Source organism: Athene noctua, chromosome 1 (assembly GCF_965140245.1).
Source record: "Athene noctua chromosome 1, bAthNoc1.hap1.1, whole genome shotgun sequence".
Lineage (NCBI taxonomy): Eukaryota > Metazoa > Chordata > Aves > Strigiformes > Strigidae > Athene > Athene noctua.
Genome location: NC_134037.1, coordinates 235,297,542 through 235,322,303, shown reverse-complemented (window position 1 = coordinate 235,322,303; position 24,762 = coordinate 235,297,542).

Here is a 24,762-nt window from a genome sequence, read left to right as displayed (position 1 = left end):
TGACAGCCCGATGAACAGGAGCCAGCAGTGTGCCCAGGTGGCCAAGAAGGCCAATGGCATCCTGGCTTGTGTCAGCAATAGCGTGGCCAGCAGGGACAGGGAAGGGATCTGACCCCTGTACTCGGCACTGGTGAGGCCGCCCCTCGATTCCTGTGTTCAGTGTTGGGCCCCTCACTACAAAAAGGACATTGAATGACTCGAGCGTGTCCAGAGAAGGGCAACGAAGCTGGTGCAGGGTCTGGAGCACAGGTCGTAGGAGGAGGGGCTGAGGGAACTGGGGGTGTTTAGTCTGGAGAAGAGGAGGCTGAGGGGAGACCTCATCGCCCTCTACAGCTCCCTGAGAGGAGGTTGCAGAGAGCTGGGGATGAGCCTCTTTAACCAAGTAATAAGCAACAGGACAAGAGGGAATGGCCTCAAGTTGTGCCAGGGAAGGTTTAGACTGGATATTAGGAAGCATTTCTTTCCAGAAGGGGTTGTTGGGCGTTGGAATGGGCTGCCTAGAGCAGTGGTGGAGTCCCCATCCCTGGAGGTCTTTAAGAGTCGGGTTGACATAGCGCTGAGGGATATGGTGTAGTTGGGAACTGTTAATGGTGGGTTGATGGTTGGACTGGATGATCTTCGAGGCCTTTTCCAACCTAGACAATTCTGTCACAATAGAGAGATAGCAAGATGAGCTACACCAGTGTTTTCCTTGGTCCCAGTCCTTAGGGATGCTAGTACACATTGTACAGCCCCTGTAAGAGGAAGCATATGCATCTGGCTTCCAAGCAGACACGTGGCACAAGGAAAGAAGCATGCTTCAGGTCCAGAGACTGTCAGAGAAGGTGCAGCATGGAGTATACCAGAGCTACTAAGTGTTGTTTCTCCATTACTGCAGGCATGAATGCAATATTTCACCTCCAGCCCATCTCACTCCTCCCCCACATAACACACTGGAAATTGAGGGTGGATTTTAGAGGAGTTTTAGCCATGCTAGGTCAGCCCGGTCCTACCCTGCCACCATCCCCAGGGTACTTTCCCAGGCAGAGGGAAGAACACCAAATTTACTCAGCTTTTTAGAAAGATGTTTCAGCTTACCTTGGACCCCAGATCACCTTCTGAGATCTTTCTTTTTCTCTACCGAGTCCTGCGGAGTCTTGGGTGGCTGCCACCATACTTTAAGTCTGTAATTTAGAGGGACCTTAGAGATAAATCTAAGGCAACATTTTAAAGTGATATCAGCTAGGATATGTTTCTTCTCTCCTGCAAGTCCAGGCTGTGCAATCCTCGCAGCTTGCAGACTAGTCATACAAATAGTGCATGCCATCCCTCCCACCATATATCCCACTCAACGTCTAGCCAGAACAACCAAGCCCCTCTGATACCTGGATCTGGCAGGGGTTAGACAACCATACTTTACCTTTTGTGTTGGAAACTGAGGGCATGCTTGTTGAGAAATGTCCAGACAATGCATGATCTGACTGCTTCTTGCAGTGAGATTTTCAAAAGCTGCCAACCCTGACCCTGTTCTGCTTGCATTTAGGAATGCAAATGTTTTCAAATCTATCATCTTTTTTTCAGTAATTAATGCATAATGATATTCAAGCAATATATCATAATTAGCTTTTCCCTCAAGATCCCTCTCTGCCACACACAGATTCAGAACATGTTTATTTTTTTCTAAAAAGCATTAATCTTTACAATCAGGCATTTTGGCTTCTTTTTCTCCTTTATCCCCACCCCAATAGAAACTGTCTTCTCATCATAAGTCAGTTAGACAAACCCACAAAGTGCTGCTTGGGTTTAAACCTTAAAACAGGTCTGGTGCTATAGTTGGTCAAAAGTTTGCCCCTGATTTGAGTGCTCTTCTGCAGTACACGGTGTTATGAGCCCATGCAGTACTTTCTGCATAGAAATGTGGGTGCCTTACCACTGGGTAACCTATTCTGATCTCTGCTGACGGTTGTTTTTCGGTTGGGTTTTTTTGTTGGGTTTTTGGGGGTTTTTTATGGGTTTGGTAGGGAGAGAGAAAGGATGCTCCGGTTTTTGAAGAGGCTTTATGCTTTCCTTGTACCAAACTGCTGATATTATGTATGGCCATCACACCCATAAAAACTGGAGTCTTGTGCTGTCCTGGGAAGAGGAGGGTTAATCTGCCCGAGTCCCGCTGGGTTTAAGGGAAGAATTTCTGATTTCAGAGGGCTATTCTTATTTACGCTGTACATGAAAAGAGAACCTGTCCCAAAACACACCATCCTTCCGCTGCTGAGCTTGGGGACATTTCAGGGGGTCAGAGGAAGCAGAGCTGAACCCCAGCTCTGCCTCTCATCAGTGGATGTTCATTATGCATGTAATGTTCTTTACTCTTGAAATTTATTTCAAGGTCAGAGAAACTTACCTTTTGTGTATATTGGGTTGTGGCATATTTTGTTAGCAAAATTTATAAGATGGCTTGTTTTAACAGTTGTTACAGTAGATTGATTGGGTAATATTTACTTGTGCTATAATTATCTTATTTCATAATAGTGAATGTAAGGAGGCAGCTAGGTGTGCTGAAACCAGAATAACAGAAATCAGTAGATTTGCAGCAGGAGGCAAGGTGTTGTACTGTATATACTGTTGTGTCTTGTTATTTATATCAAGCTAAACTTGTTTTTCCAGCTATTTGTGCAATTGACCAGCTACCTAATAAATTACATCATTTCCAACACTGAATGGCACCATGACATGTTAACTAGGAATTTAAGCACCAGAAAACAATCTTGACTGACTTAAAAGTAGAGCTATAAAAGCCCAATGAAAGCTAATTTTCTGAGGCTGGATGGGGAGGGGGAAAGAGGTAGGAAACAGGCAGAGAAGGGAAGGAGGGAGTTGAGCTGGGAGACACAAAAAGAAAGCTTCGTGCACAACCAGATTCAGAGACATAAGCAAGTTTTAAAATTCTTAATCTAAAAATATATTCCCTGTAAAAATTCACTTGTAAGTTGATTGGTCTCTCCTCCCTTGGCTGAGCCAACTCTGAGGCCTTCTCATGTTTTCAGGTGTAGATGAACATCCGCTTAGAGGTGAACTGCAAAGCGCTTATGCAAAATTAAATGTGTGTAACTATGTGGCAAATGTCCCCAAATAGAATTGTAAAAGCAGAGATGCACTCCTCACCTTTATGTTAAACTTTTTCTATATAGGAACAGGCCAATGTGGAAAGAAACAATTCAATAATTTTTTATTTTTTTTTTTTTTTAACTAGACAGACACAAACTTCTTAAACCTTTCACATAAGCAAATGATCTCACAAAGATGCCATGGTCTGAGACAGTGAGACTAGGAAAGGCTGGCACCTGCCATCAGCAGATGCTTGGGCAAGGCTGAGCATATCACCACACACATTGTCTCCTCAGCGCACCCAGACTAGGCAGGACTGGAGGGTGCTGGGGTTCCCTGCAGCCCACTCACCCTGGGTTTCTTTATCTAGGGACTCACCCTGACATGAATTTAGGAATCAGGAAGAATCCCTGAGCCCCACAGGACCAGCACAACGGAGTGAGCTTCTTCTCCTGCAGTTGTGTCCCTGTAGGCGGCCCCAAGACCACAGTCCAGGAATGAACCAGAGAGCAGGATCGCTGCGTGGAGAAGGGCTCTCTCCTCTCATCCCATCTCAGCCCCGGGACCATTTCCCACAGCCTGGCACCAGGGTTCACTCCCCAAACCAAGGCTCGCTCCAAACCAAAGCTTGTGTAAGCTTCGGTTAATTTTAGCTTAGGAAATAAGTCCTGCAATTGCACTGCCTGCTTGTCTGCCTGTCTTTTAGCCTCCCCTTCCTCTCAGTACACACACCCTAATGAATTTTGATTCCAATTTCAACTAACATGAAGCAAGGGAAGAGAAGATAGATGCAAATTTGTGACCCCAGTGAGGGGAGGACACGCCAAATTCAGCTGTTGTATTTGGCAGGAACTGCCTAGGCAGGCAGCACAGCCTTTCTGGACGGTATATGAGCACACAGGCAGGCTACAAACGTGTGCTCAGCTATGCAGTACCTCTCGGTTGGAGGGGAGCCAAGATAAGCTGGGACTGTCACCCTAGGGTCGGGGCATTGGTAGTTAAGGGATGCAAGTCTGTATCAGACAAACCAACACTGAGACAGAATCCCAAATCATATCAAATGTCATGACAGAAACTGTTCATGGTTATTTTTTTACATGATCATTTACAAGAACAGAAGTGGCAACCTCCCTTCAGTCAGAAAACAAGGTATCAGCACAATACCTCCTGGGGACCCCTGGATGCCTGTCTTGACTGGAAACAGGGTCAGCATCTCCTTCATGGATTGTGCAAGCAAGCACTTTACCTTCGGTGTTCCCCAATTTCTCATCCAGGCATCCAACCAGAGCTTTGCAGTATGCTGAAATACAGGAATGCCTTGCCTGGGAAAGCCTGAAGTCTCTGAGGATCAAAGCTCAGAGCAGTCAGTTTCCCAAGAATTGCAGTATCTGTGCAGCTCTCATTGTCTTTCCTCTGAAATCCACATGTTCCTATGCCATAACATCCTGGCATGAGTAGATTTATAAGTTTCTTCTGGCCTTCTGTCTCTCATTTGGCAGGGCACTCAAAGAAACCACTACCACACACACTTTGATATCATCCCTGCCGCTTACCACACATGCTGCCCCTCTCTGCAGGCAAGGACGGGGATTTGCACTGCACCAGGTTCTACTCTCGGCTCCTTTTCCTCGAGGTCAGTTGATTTGCCCCAGTGTAAGTGAGAGCACAAAAGCTGGCCCTTTATCAATGGGTTTTGGTGCTCTTTAATGGGATTAGCCAGTTCCACCCAGTGCTGGTTGCTACAAAGGCTTTTTCTCCTGCCTCAATGACGTGTTACATCTTAACGTGTGTGGTCATATCTGTAGTCGATTTGAGCAGCTCTTTGTTCTTTGCACATGTTTTTATTGCCTAGGGGGCATGCAGCAACCAGCCAGCAAGCTTTTGTGGTGCCCAGTTTACTCGACTGTTTATACAGTTAATGCACTGCAGCCAAAATAAGAATCTGCAATATCAATTCATTGAAAGTTAAGCTGTATGACAATTGCAGAGCACTTTCAGATTGGCAGAATGTAAAGGATGCAACACTGCCAACAGCCCATGGTATAGCTGAGGTACATTTAACTTTAGCAATGTATTCACTTGACAGCTAGATGTTTAGCCCCCTCCATGATAAAAACACATGAGAAACAGCACCTTCATAAAGCAATTCATCTCTTCTCCCTTAGGCACCTACTGAGGTTAAGATGAAACACCCCATAGAGGTCCCTCTGTCACTCTTCTTCCTCATTAAGGATGGAGGAAGCTTCATGCAACTGTTTTTTCAGTGGCCAGGACCAGGGTATTTGCGTCATCCCAGGTATCATATTGCATAGGACTGTTCAGGACTCAGAAACATCAGACCTCTTCTCAGATAAGCCCCCAAACCCCTGTTGAAGGGTATGAATATTTGATCAATGGTGACCTGAGGTGCCTGTGGACGTTTTGTTAGAAGAAGCATAAAAGTGAAATGCTCTCTTGCCTATCACCAACAAATACATGCTATTCTCTGGTCACAGGTCATTTATCATAAGACCATGAATCAGCAAGAACCCTAACAAAACTATTGGCCACTCAACAGGGCTTGAAATGTCTCTCAACCCTGGCACACAACGTTATTCTAGTCCAGGCAGCTTTCACAAAGAAACATTCTTTGGTAACTAGTTACAATAGCCTAGTTTCAGTTAGTGCATCCAAATTTGGGGAAATATTCAAGTAGACATCATCAAGAGAGGAGTTTGGAGCATTTAGAACACTTTATACCAGAATTTTCTGAAATAATTGAAGTTTCAGAATGGTCATAGAAACGTATTAGTTACAGAAACGGAAATTTTCGATGAAATCCTGTTAATATCATCACCCATAAAATTCAGGGGAACATGTCTTGCCACTGTTGTGAACTGTACTATAAATTCCTTTACCTGAAAATAACAATTCATTTGTGTGCTGGTGATCAGAAAAGTTCATCCTTCTATTTTAGTTTTGAACTCTTTTGTGTCTGATCACTCTTCCTTCTACTTTTCTCTTCTTTTTAACTTCTCACCAGTTTTTCAAATGAAAAAACGGAAAAGCAGTGAAAAAATTGGGGAATTATTTTGCTTCTTTCCTACCTTTTCTTTAATCATACCTTCCTTTTCTCTAGGTATGAAAAAAAAAAAAAACAACCCATGGTTAAAGGATCATGAAATGTTATCTGTAGCTGTAATTCTAAATATCAAGAAGAGAAAATTCTTTTGGGGTCTTTTAGGAGAAAACAATGCTTTGCCTGTGCCTGCCCCATTCTGGGAGAGCTGATCAGTGTGCCCCAAGTTTCAATAGTGTTCCATCCACCCAGAGGCCTCCTCAGCATCCCCAGGCAGAGGGGTCTGGTTGTGCAAAAGCAGCTCAACACGGGGCAGGGAGTGTTTTGGGCAGCTTTGCACAGGGCAGGGCTGCCTCCCCTCTGCCGGGAGTGCCTGGCTTTTGGCTGTCTTGGCTGTGCCCTGCCACTGTGGCTGGAGCTTGAGAGCTGGCATATCCATCCAAACCCCTCTTACTTGTGCTCTTCTGTAAAAGCAGCCACTCCAGAAAGCATCCCCAAACCATACAGGTTAAGATGTAATAATCAAATTGGAAACTTTCTGGCACTGCTTCCCTACACACTAAATCCTCGATAACAGATTAGCACACCAGAGCCTCTGAGCAAACGTAATGACTTCTTCCCTGTGCTCCCTCCCCTCAGCAAACCTATGGCTGGAAACCCTATAAATGTGCTATTTCAGCTGTTTTAAGCAGCTTATCATGATTTTCTGAAAGTCTAGCCTCAAGACCCTGGATCCCCTTCTTAATAACATTTAATGCTACCATTATGTAATTGAATCCATTTTGTCTGTGTGGTGGGAATATTATTAAACTGTAATTCATTTCGCTGTCTTGATGCACTTGGACTTTTAGGTCCAAGTCAAAAACAAGGAAAAGGAAAAGGAAAAGGAGAAGGAGAAGGAGAAGGAGAAGGAGAAGGAGAAGGAGAAGGAGAAGGAGAAGGAGAAGGAGAAGGAGAAGGAGAAGGAGAAGGGAGGGGAAGGGAAGGGAAGGGAAGGGAAGGGAAGGGAAGGGAAGGGAAGGGAAGGGAAGGGAAGGGAAGGGAAGGGAAAAAAGGAAATCTAACCACCGGCACCTTCCATTACCAGCCCGAATTTTTTCCACAAAGAATTATCAGTTCCTTTATCACCCCTGTTCTTATATTTCTTATTTTTTACCATATGTGCACAAAGCCCATAGGGCTCCTATTCATTTGTCAGAGCTTCATCCTTTCCTGATATGGGGAGGGTCTTCATTATCCCTATTTGCTGAGTCTTAACTTTTTTGCCAGAGAATTTTTGGAAATGCAATCATGTCAGGGATGGTACTTTTTTTACATCTGCTGCCCCCTCCATATTAAGTGCTTGGCTGGTGGCCAGCCATCTTACAAGTAGCCATATTATTATTGAAACCACATGCTCATTAGTGAGGCTGGCACTAGCTCAACAACCACTGTCCGAGGCTAACATTATATTCCATTATATCCCAGACAACAGGACAGTGTAGCATACAGTTTGTTCAGAAGAACAAACAGTCTCACTTGACAAAACCTGAATCTTAAACTGTCAGAAATACAATCTATTTTCTGCCTCTTTGTATGGGGGCTCTAGTAGTTCAGAGAGAGATGTTTTGAAAGAAAATACTGTACCACTAGCTTATCTTCTTGATTTTTAATTTCAAGGTTTGCAGGGACAACAGGAGTTCCTGGGCCCTTCTCTAGTGGGTTTAATCGCTTTATCCCTTGGGAGGCTTGTAAGAGTATTTCACTTAATATACAGGAATGACTCATGATCATTGCTTTCAATTAGGAATGTCCTCTGGGATTTCTGGGAATGGTGTTCTCTTGGTCAGGGGAGGGAAAAGAGAATAAGAGGGAGAAACACAGACAGAAACAGACCAGTTCAGACCAACTTTTCCAAGAAATGCATTTCAAAGTGGGTAAGCTCCCACTTTCTCTCATACATCCAAACCAACATAATTACTTGCCCAGCATAATTAGTGGCACTGCTCTATAGACATGGGTTTCTTAGCTTAATCCAAGGATTTATCTGAACTTCATCTTGCACTGAAGCCCTTGATTGTTTACCTTTGATAACCATATAAAACAACACTTACTAAGGTCAGAAACCTCACAGGCTGGAAAATGGACTGGGACATTTTCAATGTTTCTTTTCCTGCTGGAAATAGCTGCATCTGAAGGTCAGTTCCTGTTTCTCCTGCTGTAACAAGTATTACACCAATGGCTGTGTGCATAAAGTCTCAGGTGCAATATAATATTTCTCAGAGACTTCTGGACTGACTGAAATCCAGTGATTTCTCACAGCAGTAACCTTATTCCATTAAACTACTTTCATGCTGGTGACTGGGACTTGCAGAAATACACGGAGTTGAGCCCAACAGCTTTTAAGGTCCATACAAAAAAGTAAGACCATCCCACCACCATCCAAAACACAAGAGGAAAACACTTTCCTTGGTTTTAAGTGTACCCATTCCAGTACGAAAGTACTGTGTCCTGTTCCATGAAGCAGTGATAAACTTGCATTTATCATAACTTTGAAGAGAAATAAAGGCTTACACAAGAAAAGGCCATTATAAATTCCTGCAGTTCAGAGTTTTATAGAGGCAAGACCCATTTGCAAATACAGACTACAAGAAGATAGCAAATAAGCTCCTTTTCTTTGAGGAAGGGAAGGGTTAACCCTGACAAATGACATGCTAAATTTAGAGTCATTTTTGCATGTGGTTGCATGTCTAGTTGGAATGAGTCTGCCAAAACTCATTTTACTTATGACCCTTTACAGCTAGCAGAGAAAGAGGTCCATTGTTTTCTTTGTATTAGCGAGATTAAAAACACAGTCCCCCCAGCTGAAAAAGCAAGCACTGGAAGCACTGTCTGAGGGAAAAAGAAGCATTTTTAATTCTTAATAAACCACATACAGACACACATCTATATGTGTGCATCCAACACATGCAAGCATGTGTATATCCTAGAGGGCCGGATCTCATTCTATAAGCAGCTACGTGCCATGTGGGTGAAAACAAAATGAGAGGAAGAGAGATGCATCTCTCTCTGGCCACCCTTACTTCAAACGCTGCGTCAGACTCTTCCCTTCATAGCCCTCGGGAGGTGCCTTGTACAGAGGGTCTGTTACCGCATCTCAACCAGATGTGACAGGGAAGAGATGCAGATGTGCCACCACCCTTCTGGCACAAGTAGCAGGCAGCAAAGCAAATGTGCTGGGGATAGCTGCTCTCCTTCTCTGGAGCAACAGCACATTGTATCGAATAAGAACAAGTTCTATGGGTCCAGCCAGCCTCAGCAAAGAGGCAAGTATCCACCAACTTCATCTTTGTCAAGCGCCTGTTGAGGATGGGACCAGTTGGATGTAGGTGTCTGTGTCTGACCTAGTTACCACAGGGCTCATTTGGTATTGAGACACAGGGGAGAAACCGACACTTTTGGACATGCTTCATCTTGCTCTAACGCAGAATGTCTTCTCCTCTGTCTCCATGGGGTCTCAGGGGAGCTAGATGAGTAACACAGGTGTGGATGTCTCTATGCTTGACATCAGCAGCTAGCCAGGATGAATCTTGCCCTGGATATTTCACTGCTCTTCGTATTTCTTTGCAACAGGTAGTCTTTGCCTCCTGCCTGCTCCTGATGAGAAGCTAGCCTTGGCCCTCCCAAATCTTTCTTTAGCTGGCAAAACTCCTGGAGGAGCTCCCCCAGGGTACAACCAGCTAGAAAAGGAGTCAGTCCCCCATGAAAAATGGCAGAACAGCTGCACAGCTTTTCTGTGGGGAGCACAGTGGCTGAACAGCAGACTGTAATAACTGTCTCTACCTACACAACTCTTCAGTTCTGTGTCAATGGTAGAAAACTCATTCCTCTTTCCTCTCAGGGTCAGAATATTTATCTTCTGGGTGCAAGAGCTAGACATTTAGACAAAATGCTTGGTTTTCCTTTGAGCTGTTGAGAGTACTCAGTGACATTGGATGTGTCTTTCCCAGACATTTAATGCTCTTGTACGCATAACACTCTCATGGAAACAGGGTAAAGCTGATAGAAAGAAATAACATGTTGCATCATAGCAGCTGAAATGGTTAGGAAAAAACAGACGAGGTACAGGAGCTGTTCATTAGTTCAGAAAGGGAGACAGCAAACTTCAGAACTAAATCTGCAATGTGAACAATTGCTCTGAATTTGTCTATGTTAATCAGCAAGGTGATCTGAGAGAGAAGATGTTTTCTACAAGTTGTGTTTAAAGTTATGCTACTGAGAAGAGATGTCCCTTTGAGACAGACGGTCAAAGAGAGAGAGGTAATTATCACCAATATAACACCAAAGAGTTAGCTGGAAAGAACTGAAAAATTACAATGTGTACAAACCAACTTCTCAAACAGTTTAGGCAGAATTTAGTCACCCATGTCCAAATATGTGATCCACAAAGGATTTGCTTAATCCTTTAGATGTCTGAGAGTCTGTAAGCACTTGAGTTTGGACAGGAAAGCTTAGTTTGGCGTCAACATTTCTGCTGCAAAGCATGCCCAATGGAACCATGATACTGGCTGAGCCAAATACTTTTTCTGCATCTCTGCCAAAGACTGCGAGATTCATAGCTTCTGCCTCAGTTCTTGAAGGCTGGATCCAGTAAATATGTTCAAAGCACACCTAAAGTTCCCTCAGTGTCATGAAAGCTTGAGATGCTTTCATTAACAGGAGTGGTGGTGTGAATCTTATATATAACAGCTCAGCAGTTAGCCTGTGATTTCCTCAAAGATCGAGAGGGACATAAGTTCCCTTGTCTTAGGGTGCTCAGACTCCATATCGCACACTCTCATGAAGATGTCCTAGCCACCCAACCATGGGCTGCATCAATTGCTTATTTCCCTGGGAAGCAGGTGGACCAGCTTTCATACCTTTGGATGAAGATAAGCCCCTTCACCAAAAGGAAAATAAGAATTCATGAGGCCAAAGAAAGGACAGGACAGACTCCGCAGTCTTCTGATCTGGACACTTTCCCCAGCAATGAGGACTCCTGAACTCTAGTTCTTGAAAGATTTAGGTTCAGATCAGCCAAACCATCAGGACTTCTCAGTGTACACACCTGCAGAGCTGTAAGAATCTAAGAGCTTTTTTGGCTCAAATTTTGACACCTGGTGACACTCTAAAACATACATTAGGGATCCACATCCTTCTTTGGATTTTGCCCTAAGGGCCCTATAGGTATCTATGGCAGGGGCATCTATAGACCAAAAGGTCTTGGGATCTGCAGAGATTCTTGCTGACAAGCAGCTACCACACAGTTAGGTCCTCTCCCTGATGTCTCATTACTCATTGTTTCCTTTACGCCAAACTCAACAGCCCACTAAAGTCCAGAACTTGCCAATGGTTTTGAAAGATGTTGATGGCCACACTCCTCAGAGTGCTGGCAAGGAGACGAGGGCACCAGCACCTCTTCTTCATCTCCATCCTCCTGAGACACCTTCCTTTCACTTCAGATGGTTGCCAGTACATGCTCAGGGACACCAAACAGTTTCCAGATGCATCAGAACCAGGTTCAGTAAACAAGAGGAAGGTTTTACATGTCTCCCATCCAGTACAGAGCAGCTTAGCTTTTCTCTATTTATTTATTCATAGTTAAGATCCCACAGGTGTTTCCACTACACAGAAATTTCTGTACTTCTTTGATGTCCTCTATCTTCCTGATCTCAGTGATATCCCAGAATAATGACTTTCATAAGTTAAATACATGTTGTGCAATTGATTTTATCAATTTAAATTTGTTGTCTCAGTTTCACTGAGTGTTCCCCTCTTTTTTGTGTGTGTAAGGAAAAATGGTAAGGAAGAGCATCTGATTTATCTTCCCAGTTCTATTAACTAGCTTGGATAGCTCTACCATATACTTTTCTTTTTCATTTCCTCTCTAAATGATCCCAACCTTTTCAGCCTCTCTTCATATGGAAGTCATTCCATGCCTCCAATCTTTTTTTATTGTCCATCTCCCTATCTAGTTTTACTGTTTTCTCTCCAGGGCAGGGAGACCAGTGGCGAGCATGCCGTTCCAGGCAGCTGGAGAAGTACCATTTATGCCATGACACAGTGGGATATGATGGTCTCAAACTGTGAATTCCATTTTGCATTTGAGCCTCCATTTTGTACGACATGCTGAATGTGTCTAACACCGAGCCAGGATGTGGAAATGTTCTCCAGTACAGCCCGCTGTCAAGGAAAGGTATTAGACGCTACCCGAGAAAACCATTTTGTAGCAGTCTGGACCCACAACTGCAATTGGCTTTGAACTGTTGGCCCAAACCCAAAGGAAAAATAGATTTTAAACAGAAGGTGCTGGCATGCCTGGTGGATCCGCAGCTTTGCAGTCTCTGCACATGGCAAGAGGAAAGACATTTTGCTTAGCTGGAGATACTGCTCTCAGCAGCATTAGCTGTCCATTGCCACACAATGATCTACTGGTAGGAAAAAGAAACCCCTCCTGTTTTGACTGATGGACAAATCTCAGATTCTTCAAAAAGGTGAGGCTGTGCAAAGGGAAAGGTGTAGTTTCCAGATGTTTGTCATAGGGCAACGTTTTATGGTGACTTTGAAAAAAAAAATGAATGTGGAAATAGCATACAGCAAGGAAGAGTCCCCCAGACTAGCTAGAAATAATAAGGTGACTGACTAGAGTTTCTGTGGTTTAAGCACAAATTTGATCCAGTTTGGGTTTGGTGGACACTACTTTGCATGGTGGATCCACTATATTTTACATTGTAGCTTTTATTCTTACCAACTTTTTCTCTGTTGTTTTGTTGTTGGTTTTTAAAAATAATTTTTGTACACAGATCTGTCCTTGTAGTAACCAAGGCTCTCCCAGTCAGTTACAGAGTTATATCTTGCTTTGCCAACATAGGCCATGTGGCAGGACATTGGTTGGCCCTGCTCACAAGACATTTCTATCCAGCTTTATGTTGCCCTTTCTCAGAGGAGACACTGTTTGGAGAGTCCTGCCCCACTAGATTTGCCAGCATCCCACACCCAGAGGCTTGCCTGGTACTTGCAGCCTCTTCTGCTCCCATCCCATCTCCCCAGGACGTTGAAGATGCCTGTCCAGCTCACATGTGGAGAGTGCACCAAAGAAATCCATGCTACTGTCACAACAAATCAGACTAGTAAGCACAGTCTGAAAATAAGAAAGGGTTCTACCTGCCTAAAAGGGAGGCTGCCACCCACTGAAGGACTTCTGAAGCTTTGGGCAGAACTCTTGAAGCTCTGGGTAGAGCATCCCCCTGTGCTGGGAAACTAGATGGAATATAAGGACTGTCATTTGAACATCTAAGAACTGTCTCAGGTCCTCCATGAGTCGTCCCAGGAAAGAATCTTTGTGCCTCTCAAGATTCTTTATGCATAATCCTGAGCATTTATTAATCTTGTTGCCCTTTCCATGATGAAGAAAATCCTCCAAAGACTCCATAATGTTCCAGACCTGCAAGACCCACCCTACCTCCATCTTTGACTTATCATGCCACATTACCTGTAACCTCAATAGTCAACCAAGCGCATGGCAAAGAACAACAAAAACTGTCAGCTAGAAACTTCGGGAAGAGGAGGGAAGACGTGGCCTCAAGGCTTTGTAAAAGATGAATCAAAAGCAGAAGTGAAAGAGTGCTCTAGACACTAGGAAAGGCTAAAGTTTTGAGGCTTGGATAGAGAAGCAGAAGTGAAAGAGGGAAGTGTTTTCCAAATAGCAGAGACAAACAGGAATAGCAGAGGGAATGGTAATGGATGCCTTATTCCCTGTAGCAGGAAGCTGTTCTTACCTCCTGACATTAGGTTGTTGTATGCTTTGCACACATAGCAAATAAATATTTATTTTCCTTTCAGTACAAGTTATTTTCTTCCTCCTAGTGAGGCTGGACATTTGTTTCCAAAACACGTATATCAGTGACTGACTGGTCAAGGTTTTTTACTATTACTGACTAAGTTAACAAACAGAATAGTCCTCCCTATTTCACCTTAAGAACTGGAGACTCATTTCAAATCACTGGATTTACCAAACTGAAGCAAGTGAAGAACAACAAAATAAAAAGCAGGGATAATGAATCACAATGTGCACCAGTTCTCATTGGACTGTAATTATTTAATATGCCATTGTATAATTTATAGAAGTCTCCATAATGTAAGTCAAAATTACAGCAGTTTTTATGTTACTAAGTATTTGATGACACACAAAGTAAAATTATCTTTTCTGCTAGCCTGCAGACAGTGTAAAGGAGGAAGGGTCCTGCATCTTCTGGTATGAGTTACCTTACACATGAGGGCTAGAAAAACAAAGTCCAGGGAAAAAGGTGCTATGTCTGAAGGAAATGCCAGGATAGAAAAAGAAGTGGTGTTCTTCTGGTCATGTCATTAATAGGCTTATCTTCATGAACAGACAAAAATCCCTGGGCTACAGCCATGAAAACACTGGGCAGAGGAGGAGATGGTGATTAACCTCAGGTGCCTCACTCCAAAATGCAGACCTGTGAAATCCCACTGAGATTTTGGATAGCTCTAGAGGCAGTTTAGAGCTGGTTTCTCCAGAAGTACCTACTTCTCCAGGCTTGCTGGATAAAAACTTCTCACCATAAATGTGGGTGGAAGAAGAAGCAATTGCAACTGTACCACTGCCTCCTTTCTGCATGAGCTCAGTGGGAAGAATATTTATCGTGTTTATACTAAGCAGGGTTCAGTGTCCTCTTCTACGGGAGTTCAAGCCTCCTTAGAGGGAATTCAGACACTCAGTCTCTGACCTGACAAGGAGGCAGTGAGACTGTTTCTCCTAATTCCTACAGCCCAGCTAATATGTCCTGGCTACAGGAAGATGTGAGTATAACACAGGAAACAAAATTGCTTCTTGCATATGTCACATGCTTCTGGATGAGAGGTGGAACAGGGAACAGCACTTTTTCAAAATATTCACTTGCTTTGTTCTGAAGAATGGATTTGAGAGCTAGTCCCAAAACAAGAACCCAGATTTTAGTCTATGGCATCATCACAAGAGAGGTGGCAGGTATGTCTTCTCCATTTACAGTTCAGTTTGCTAACCTGGAGACTGCAGGACTCATTTCACATTCACAGGCTCAGTTTGGTAGGAGAAATAAATCCTGTGCCCTCAGCACAGCCACTTGCACTGTGATAGACTCAAATCTGCTCCATCAAAGTAGGAGCTCGCACCAGGGTTTCTCACATCCCTAGTAACTAGAGAGCTAGAAGGACTCTGCTTTCCCCCACTCATCCAAGATCTCAGCTGTGTCCCAAGGCAGAAAGCCTGGAGAGGACCAATGTTCACCCCCAAAACACTGTGGAGGAGAATGATTCATTCCTGCCCTGGCTACTCTCCATCTGATATAGGGGGACCGAATTTGTCATAGGCTTAAAGTAAGTAGTGTCTGGCTCTCAGTTACATTAAAGTTACCTTAAAAATGTTATCAATGTAAAGAGGCTCAAAGTGTAATTTATAACCTAGCTGAAGGTATTTACTTACACTGACCTTAGTGTAAGTGGGAATCAGCCTTGTAGGCTCTGTAGATTATTAGAGCTTGTGTAAGAAAACACCCATAGTTGATTTGAACAAACTACAATTAACCAAGAAATCACAAGCAATAATTCTCCTTTAGTAGGAATTAAATAGCTCATATTCATCAGACCAGACAATCCTTGTCAGGGGGCAAGGGCTGTAACCAGCTAGTCTCTAGTAGATATTTCAAACGTGTGTGATTTCCAATTGCTGGTGAAAACTCACAGAGAGTTGCCAGGTAACATTTATCAGCACACACAATGAAAAAATATTAATTCCATGGAGAAAAAAAATTTTGGCCCGTATTTTCCTATTAAACCTGATGAGGAGAGTGAGGGGGAAGTATCCTTCTCTCTATCAAATACAAGGGAGTATAAACCTGTGTGATACAGGAATGCTTTACATCGACAGTTATCTAGTGAGCTAGTAAAGGCAATAGCAGGATTAAATGTATTATTTGCTGTTTGAGATGAATAGATTATTTTCTGTTTTGAAAGCTAAGCAACATAGCTTTACCATGTACAGAGCAGACCAGAACTTGGCTGCAGTCAGTGGTTTGAGGAATAGATTCCTTCTGGCAATCCTATTCCACAGTGCAAGAAACACCTAACTGTCTTAACTGAGAAAGCTTTTTCCAGAAAGGTATTGTAGTAGAGAGACAAACAAAGCCTTTCCAAGACCATCTTTACCCTGAAGAGTCCTTCCATATTGCTCTGTTCACTGAAACACACAACTGGGGGGGGGGGCGGGGGGAACAAACCAACCAAACCAAACTCATATCAACTTATTTAAAATCAGTCAGACAGGCTTGGAATATTCCTGTTTAACCAGCCTCTTCCCTTAAGAAACAAGCTCTACTGTCATTTTAAGTTCTGGCTGATGCAGTAAACATATTTGGATCCAAACCACATTATATTATGTGTTTGCCTTACTGTGGATCAAATGTATTAGTGTTTTTGTAATGTGATTTACACACGAAACAATGATAACACATCCTTTTGCACATACTGTAATGAGACTGCAGATGAATATATGCACAAAACCCAGGAAAACATCTATGTGCTCAGAAGCAGTTTATCATTCTCTCACATCAATTGTAAAACTACAATGAAATTAAGAGCAGAAAGATGCCACTTTTGCAACATAACCTTGTCACTTCTGCATGAAGTCCTGAAAATATTCATTCAGATGTGGACAGAAATTTGGCCTGATGTGTGTTTGCAAATCCTCTTGCATTCACATTTTCTGAGTACTCGAACTGTCTGCTTTTGTAGCAAGGAATGTTCACCAAGAATCACGTAAGATTAATATTGCAGAATATTTGTGCAAAGTCAAGTTGAGACTTGTAATTGAGAGAAATTGCACTGGAAAAAAGATTCTGAAAGTTAAACTTACTCGTTTAGGGAACGTTCTTTGCATCCAGCCAAAACAGCTTGAATTTCAAGTATCAATATACTCATGACTATCTGATTGCAAACAAGCAACAGACCAAGAATTATTCACAGAAATTATTTGATGAATCACTTCAAATAAATTTCAGAAATGATCAAATGGAAGAAAATTGTGGTCAGATGATGGAAACTTTGTGAATAGAAAAGAGGAGGTGAAATTTATTGAGTTACTTATTAGGAACTATTTGCCCGGCTCTGCCTGCTACCATATAGTAATGGAAAAGCTGTAGGAAGCATCTGTGGAGCAGATGAAAATGTAGGTGTATGAGTCCTTGTCCTGTTCTCCTGACACAAAGCCCATTCAGTCAGGACAACTATGGTAGAAATATAAGTGCTTTTGCACTGCCAGTGCAGGGCAATGTACACCATTGTAGGAAACTACATTTTTTACTTAAAATAAAAACTGGAGTTTTTAAAATTTTGCCTGTGAAAGGATACAAACCAAACTAAAAATACCTAGCTCTCTGAGAACTACCTCTTAAAATCTCTTTTAAGCTTGTTATTACAGGTTAGCTCATCTGATTCAGTAGAGTCCTAACAGTTTTCAAGTGGCATAAGGAAGATCAAAATTTGTTCCCTAGTGGCACATAAGTACTATCTACCCAAACAATTGTTGCCCAAGAAAAGAATTGGATCCTGTTCTGAATACATCTGAAACCAAATCACTTTTGACTGAGTTACTAATTGGGAAGATATACACTCTCTCTGGAGCTCACATCTAGTTCTTCAAAAGACTCAGTGTTTCTCACTACATGATACCTCTTTCCTTCATCTAAGATTCTGGACTCTCTACAAGGATCTATGCATAAGGAGGGGAGATCGTATCATTGTTGACAATAAAACTACAATACAAAAATACAGCAAGCACTTTGGTTTACGAGTGCAAATAAAACATTTCACTTCAACACACTGAGGACAGATTTATTTTCACTTGCTTCTTTATGAAATGGCTCCCTATATTACTGCATATATATGCACACACATGTAGGCAGATTAGAAAAGAAATTATACTGTTTCTTGGTTGCCCCCAGAACTGCCAGAGAGTTAATGTATGGTCCAAGAAGAGTTTTCAACTGGAATTTTAACCTTTTCTTCCAACAGAGATTCATGGATTTGATTCCTGTCATCGCTGAAGCCAACAACAAAACTATTGTTTATTTCTGTGGGAAAAGGATCAGGTCCCTTATTTGCAATTTTGGCTTTTTTCAGAATCATGTATTTTTTTATTAAAAGGAAATAAATCCCTATCTGCATTTAATCACACAACTAGCATGAAAATGAACTCAATGAATAAAAATGTCAGGAGTGGGAAACGATAGGGTTCTCCCTTAGCCAAGTTTTCTGTCTAAAATTAGCCTGCCTTTCTGGATTTACTGCTGTTATTAAGTGAATGTCCTTTTGACAATAAAGCAGTGCTTCTTGGATTTAGACAGTGTTGTGAAGAATATGATAAAGTGCTCTGTGATGTATGACTTTGATTGACTCGGGGGACCTTACTGTTTCGATGCTGTGGTCTGTTCTTTGTTCGCTAGATGAAGACTTTCTGTTCATTTAATACTCAGTTCAGGACCAGAACTTGGAGAAGGATGTGTGTAAAGATGTAGAGTACCTTGTTTCTGCCATGCTAACATGATGAATTATAGTGTATTAAGGAAGTGTTGACACATGTGGGAATAGGCTCTTGACATGCTTGCCAGTAATTAAGGCACATTGTATGTAAAGTCACTAAAAAAAGTTGGAGGCATATTCTTTGTTATAGGGATGTTTTGCCAAGTGGTGTTATTCATAGTCTTGATGGAAAATACTTGTATCTTCAAAATTGTTGTGGTTCACACAATAATGAAGGCAACAGACAGAGATTCGTTAGTATGAAAAATTTTAATGTTTCTAATAGCCAGATAGGTAATCGTTTTCCTGCTGGAGAGGAAAAAGTGCTCTAAAACCAGTGCCTCACTGATAAATCACCTGAGCACTACCAAAGTGATCACAGGGCTTGAGGAGCTGTTACTCAGGTGCAAGGGACTCTGCATCCTCTATGCAAGTGCCCTGAGCCTGCCCTTGAGATCTGCTCTCCACTGCACCTCCTCACATTCACAGCCAGGGCCATGAATTCCCTACCTCCATCTCTGGGCCAGTGTGCCAAGGGCAGCCTCCATGCCTGGAGGAGGGAGCCGATGAGTACCTCACAGGGAGCCACAGCCACACTCCTGGTCCCACATGGACCAGAGGGGCTCAGCCACAGCCTCAGAGCCAGCCCTCATGCCCACTACAGGATGGCCCCTGCTAGCCCAGGATATTGCCCGTCTGTCTCCATGGATCCCACATAGCTCTGAGGCCCTAATTTCCTCCAGGCTTTATACGGGTAAGATAAGCATATTAATCCATCAGACACCTTGTGCAGGGCATGGATCAAGCTACCCACATGATGTGTTATTCTATCCTGTTACCCCACGTCCATTCTGGAGAAGTTTGTCCACTTCTCCATGCTCAAACTGGATGAATCTGCCCCTTTCCTACCAACCCAGGCACTGGTGCTGACAAAACGTTCTCACATGGCCCAAGAAAGATTTAAGCATTTCCTCTGCTTTGTTCTTATCATCCATGAAAGGTGCACAGCTCCCCATCACTTCAAGGGGCAAGGTCCAGCAGGTAATTAGCATGGTACCAGTTTTCTTAGCTTCCCCCAGGGAGTATGCTGAGTTCATTGTAATGCAGACTAGCCCTATCCTCCCTTTAGGATATTTTTCTTCCTTTCCTTCTGAATAATTTTCTCAAAACCTGAAAAGAAATAATGAGAAATTTCAGCTGACTGCCTCCTAAAATCTAAGATATGCCCTATTTAGATATTTTTTTAATGTGTAATGCATGTATTTAGCAGAAAGATTTTACTCAGGGAGTTGGAAATTAGTGTTTGGTAAATGCTGAAAAATTTGGGCTGCAGAGAGAATTTAGTACTTGATTAAAAATTAGAATACACCACTGAAGGACAGACATTAGAAAGACAAAAGAGAACTCACGGGTGCCAGTTACTCAAGCATTTAGTATGAATAAATGCATATTACTCAATGCAAAATTTCTCAACAAGATAGTGTACAAGCATAACTGATGAATAGATCTCACCACACTTAACAAGTCAAACAGCACCAATATTGATTTCAAAAACTCATGGAAATACAGAGTAACGGGTGTCGGAGGTCTATGCCTGTGCAAGCACAGTTCAGCTCCCTAGAAAATGTGACATTCTGTGATTCAAAACCATACTCAGATGTTGGGGGTAACACCATTTACTTATAAAGCAACTGGCACTTTCACAGACAACACAACTAAGCAACAAACCTCTCATAACACAAAAGTAAACTGGAAATTTTTTTCAAAGGAGCTTTTTACTTTTTCTTTCTTTCCCACCTTCTGATACACGCTTCAATATCAGAACTTTCCCCAGAAGATTTCACATCAGTCCTGTGCTTAGACATGAATCCCAATACCTATCGACTTATCCAAAACGTTCAGTTCAATGAGTTGTATTATTTACACTGCCAAGATCCTTTATATCTTTCCATTGGCCAGCATAGCCTCCACAGAGTACACTGGCCAACTAAATAAACTCTACATGTGTTTCTACTAGAGCAACTGCCCTCACAATTAAGTCCAATTAGTTTTTACTCTCAAGAATTTAATCACATCTATCATAACACATCCAATAAACCAGAGTTTTATTTCTCTCCTTTTTTTTCCTACCTCACCAGAGATTTACTTTGACATTCAGATCCTAGGACTATATGAACCTTCCAGCTCTTTAATGAAATTATTAAAAGAAAAGGATGGAGAATAAAATAAAATCCCAAAGGGTGCAACAGAGGTGAGTAGGGAACAATACCACTGCTTCTTATAGTACCAGATCCAAGGGGCACCCATTAAATCATGAGGCAACCAGTTTAAGGCAAATGAAGATGTAATTTTTCACGCAGTACAGGCCAAGTCCCGTAACTGATTGCAAAAGAGATTTGTGTAAGGCAAAGGTATAAAAGTGGTCAAAAAGGGATTATCCAGATTAGTGGAGAATAGGCCATTAGTGGCTATAAAAATGATGGCTTAGCTGCAACATGAGACAGACTGCGGGAAGGGCGAATGGGGAAAGCATCCCTCCAGCCTGCCCCGCTCTCTGCTCTTCCCACTCAGTCGCTGTTTACTCCTGCTCAAAAAACTATTAGGTTACGGTGACTTTTGGTCTGACCCAACCAGTCTGGCAGTCCGAACTCTCCTGTATTTTCAGCATGAAGGTGTTATTTTGAGTGGCTCATGGCACAAAAGTGTTAGACTTTTTTAAAAGAAGACTTAAACATAATATAGACTGTTATGCGGTGAAAGGATGAAGATATGCTCTCATCTACAGCTCTGGAGCCCTTTTTCATCCTGTTTAACAAGCCATAGAAGACATTTAAAAGGATCCAAATGCTGCAATGAAAATGATTCAAAGAATTAATAGTGTGGGAGGGAATTTCTACAGGAGATATAAGCAAAAAAAAAGAATAAACAGGACCATTTATTTTACAATGGACAAAGGAAGACATATGTTTGAGATATATAAAATACAGTGTGTGTAGATGTCCAAGAGTACATTTCTCCTCATGCTTTTCTAGAATTAAAAAATGCACTCAAAATGAAACAAAATGCAACAAGTGAAAGAAGACAGATTTGTCTGCAATTCCCAAATATCTTTTGAAGATTACTGCTACCACAAGTCTTTGAAATAAATATATCCATAGCAAACAGATTTAACTGTTTTCTTAGGGAAGACATTTTTCTGTTATGTTTGCTCTTAAAGAGTTTCAGCCCTGTTTTCACTTGAAAAAAAGTGCCATTGACATTTTTCACTTTTCAAACTGAATTTTAAAATGCATTTTTAAGCCATAAATTTTTAACAGAATGAGAGTTAAGGAAGAATCTTATTTCTTCTCATCTGGCATCAGTTTTCATATGCTTTTTTTTTGTTCAGTATGGGGCTCTTTCATTTTTTATGGGAAAAAAAAATTCTCAAAATGAGCTAAACACAAAAATATCAACAATGTTGCAATTTAATTTTCAAAAAATAATTTTTAATTTTATTTTCACAAAAATGAAAATGAAAAAACCAAGAGGATGATACGTGAGGGAATTCTTCACAACAGACAATTCTTTTGGAAATAGGCATCAGAGTAAATGTTTTTAATTTACTTTAGTTCATAAGTTTCAAAAAGAGATTAGAGACAGAAGGAACAGTAGGACCATGCACATTGAGAAGTGGTTATGCAGAAGGGAAGTCAGAAATAGGTATGGTTCCATTTATCAGCCATCCATTAAATATTGGTTTAATGCAATCCTAGAGAATGGGCAGGTAGACTCAGAAAACTGAGTTATGAGTAACCTCTAAAGAATTATTGTAGCTGCTGTCAGCGATGTTGGGATATTAGTCTAGATAAGCTATTAATAAAATACAACTTAGCAGTTCCTATATTTCTATCAGGTATTTATGCCTAGTTTTGGGTTTGATTTTGCAATTCTTATTCAAGTGAATAAACAGTGCCCAACCAAGAAATGCTAGTGGATCATCTCCTGGTGCTCACACTTGGACTTTATTAGGTCAAAACTTTAACTGAAGGTAGCAAGAGTTTTGCCTGAGTAAAATCCAAGTGAGGACTTCCAGGTCTGTCCCAGTGGGACTGCTCTCAGGAGTAAGGGTTGAATTGTTATACCACAAAATACCAGCTGTAGTTACGTTAACCAGGATAAAGTTTCAAGGGGTATCCAATCCCAATGCCTCAATGTAAAGCTAATCACCAGCTGGACTACAGAACAAATTTCCCCTCTGGTATAATATCGCACAATTATATGCATTATGAGGGTTTAAAATCTGGCATTGGCTGTGCTATTGTTGGAACTAGGATAACCACTCCAGTTCCAACAAGAGGCCATTCATCTGCACTAATTTGTAGGTTAGGGAAGGTTTTAAAATAGGAAGTCTTTTCTTATGCAAATAGGGACATAGTAAGAAACCAGGGGCCTGCAGACAGCGATCTGAGATCACAGAGGATGAGTGTCACCAGGCCCACGCAACAAGGCAACCTTCAAAACCAGGCTTTCATGGCACCCTAGTGTAATAAAAACCTTAAGGCTGGGCCTCTACACAAGTATGAGTTTAATTTAGATTTTGTATCCAGCTTCTAAAATATTGCTAACAATCCTCCAGTCCAAAGAACTGGGAAGAAGGAATAAAAACAGAGAAATTAATCCTAATAAATTTTTCTTCTGAACAACTGTTTTCCCTTTCATTGCTTTCCCTGGATTCACACATGACTGTATTTGAAGTATTCAGCAAACTATTTGTGCAAACAATGAGCGCTTTTGGGTTTGATCCATGACTCGGTTCTTTCAGGGCCATGCATTGGACATGTAAGCCACATGGCACCAGTTTGTTTTCTATGGGTTGCCCAGCACAGCTGACTTTAGCCTAAGGTTACCCTGGAGAGAAAGAGGTTCCTCTCTGATATATTGCTTAAAGCTATACCCCTTCTTGAAATCAAAGAGCCTTTCTCTTCATTGATCAGGGAGCTGGCTCCTTCCACTCCTTTTAGTTTTTAATTTTCCAGTGAAGGAATCAATTCCCTGTAGAAATCTTGCATATATTGTCTGCTGTATATGAGCTTCCTGCTCTCAATCATGTCATGCATATGCCCTTGAACCCCCTGGGTACCCTGGGATGGTCACTTCCCTACATCATCCCATGCCTTTGGGAACATCCTGCAAGACTGATATGAAGGAACAGGATGATAAACCAAATCTCCTGTACTTCTACCCCAAGTCTTTGCCCTCACATGTTGTCTGTATGCACAACCAAGATCAAAAGGGGTTTCCACAGCAAATATTAATGTACAGGTTTTCCACAGCTTCTCAAAAGGAGCTGAGTGTAGGTCCCAGAGTAACTTCTACAAGTGGAAGATGCTCAACACCTTGTGGTCCCCTAGGCAATGACTCAAAACATACTTCCAGAAGATAACTCCCACCCAGACTCCACACTGACTGACACTAGACATAGCCTGTGCTGACGAATATCAACATGGGGTACCTTGAACTCTGATTTCTCTGTACCTGCTGCCTCAAAGTGGGCTTTGAACTGAAATCCCCATCTGATTTTCCAGCTGAACTGCTCAGCTGATGATCTCACATGCTATAAGCTCGTGTTGTAAGCCTGGGCATGATCACAGCTATCACCTCTTGCTGAGGAGGTATGAAAGTAGCAGAGCCCACAGGACGCCAGTCAGACACATTACAATCTTCAGCTCCTAATTTGGTAAATGTTTCCTGATGGACCCACCTTGTCTGTTGGAGACATGAAAGCAAAACCTCAGCTTCATGTCACCTCAGTGTAAACCATTAACACAAACCTTATTTATTAATTTTTAAATTGCCAGCAGCCTAGAGTTGTCATGCAACATTCTGATATTTCTTGTAGATAAATAGGCAGATGGTGTCAAACTTCCTTGCAAGAAGAGGAGACTGGACTCCAGATGCAATTCCACATCGTCCCCATGGCTGTGATTTGCAGGGGATCACTCTGTGGGATTGCAGCATACTAGTCATGCTTCCAGCTCCAGCTATTT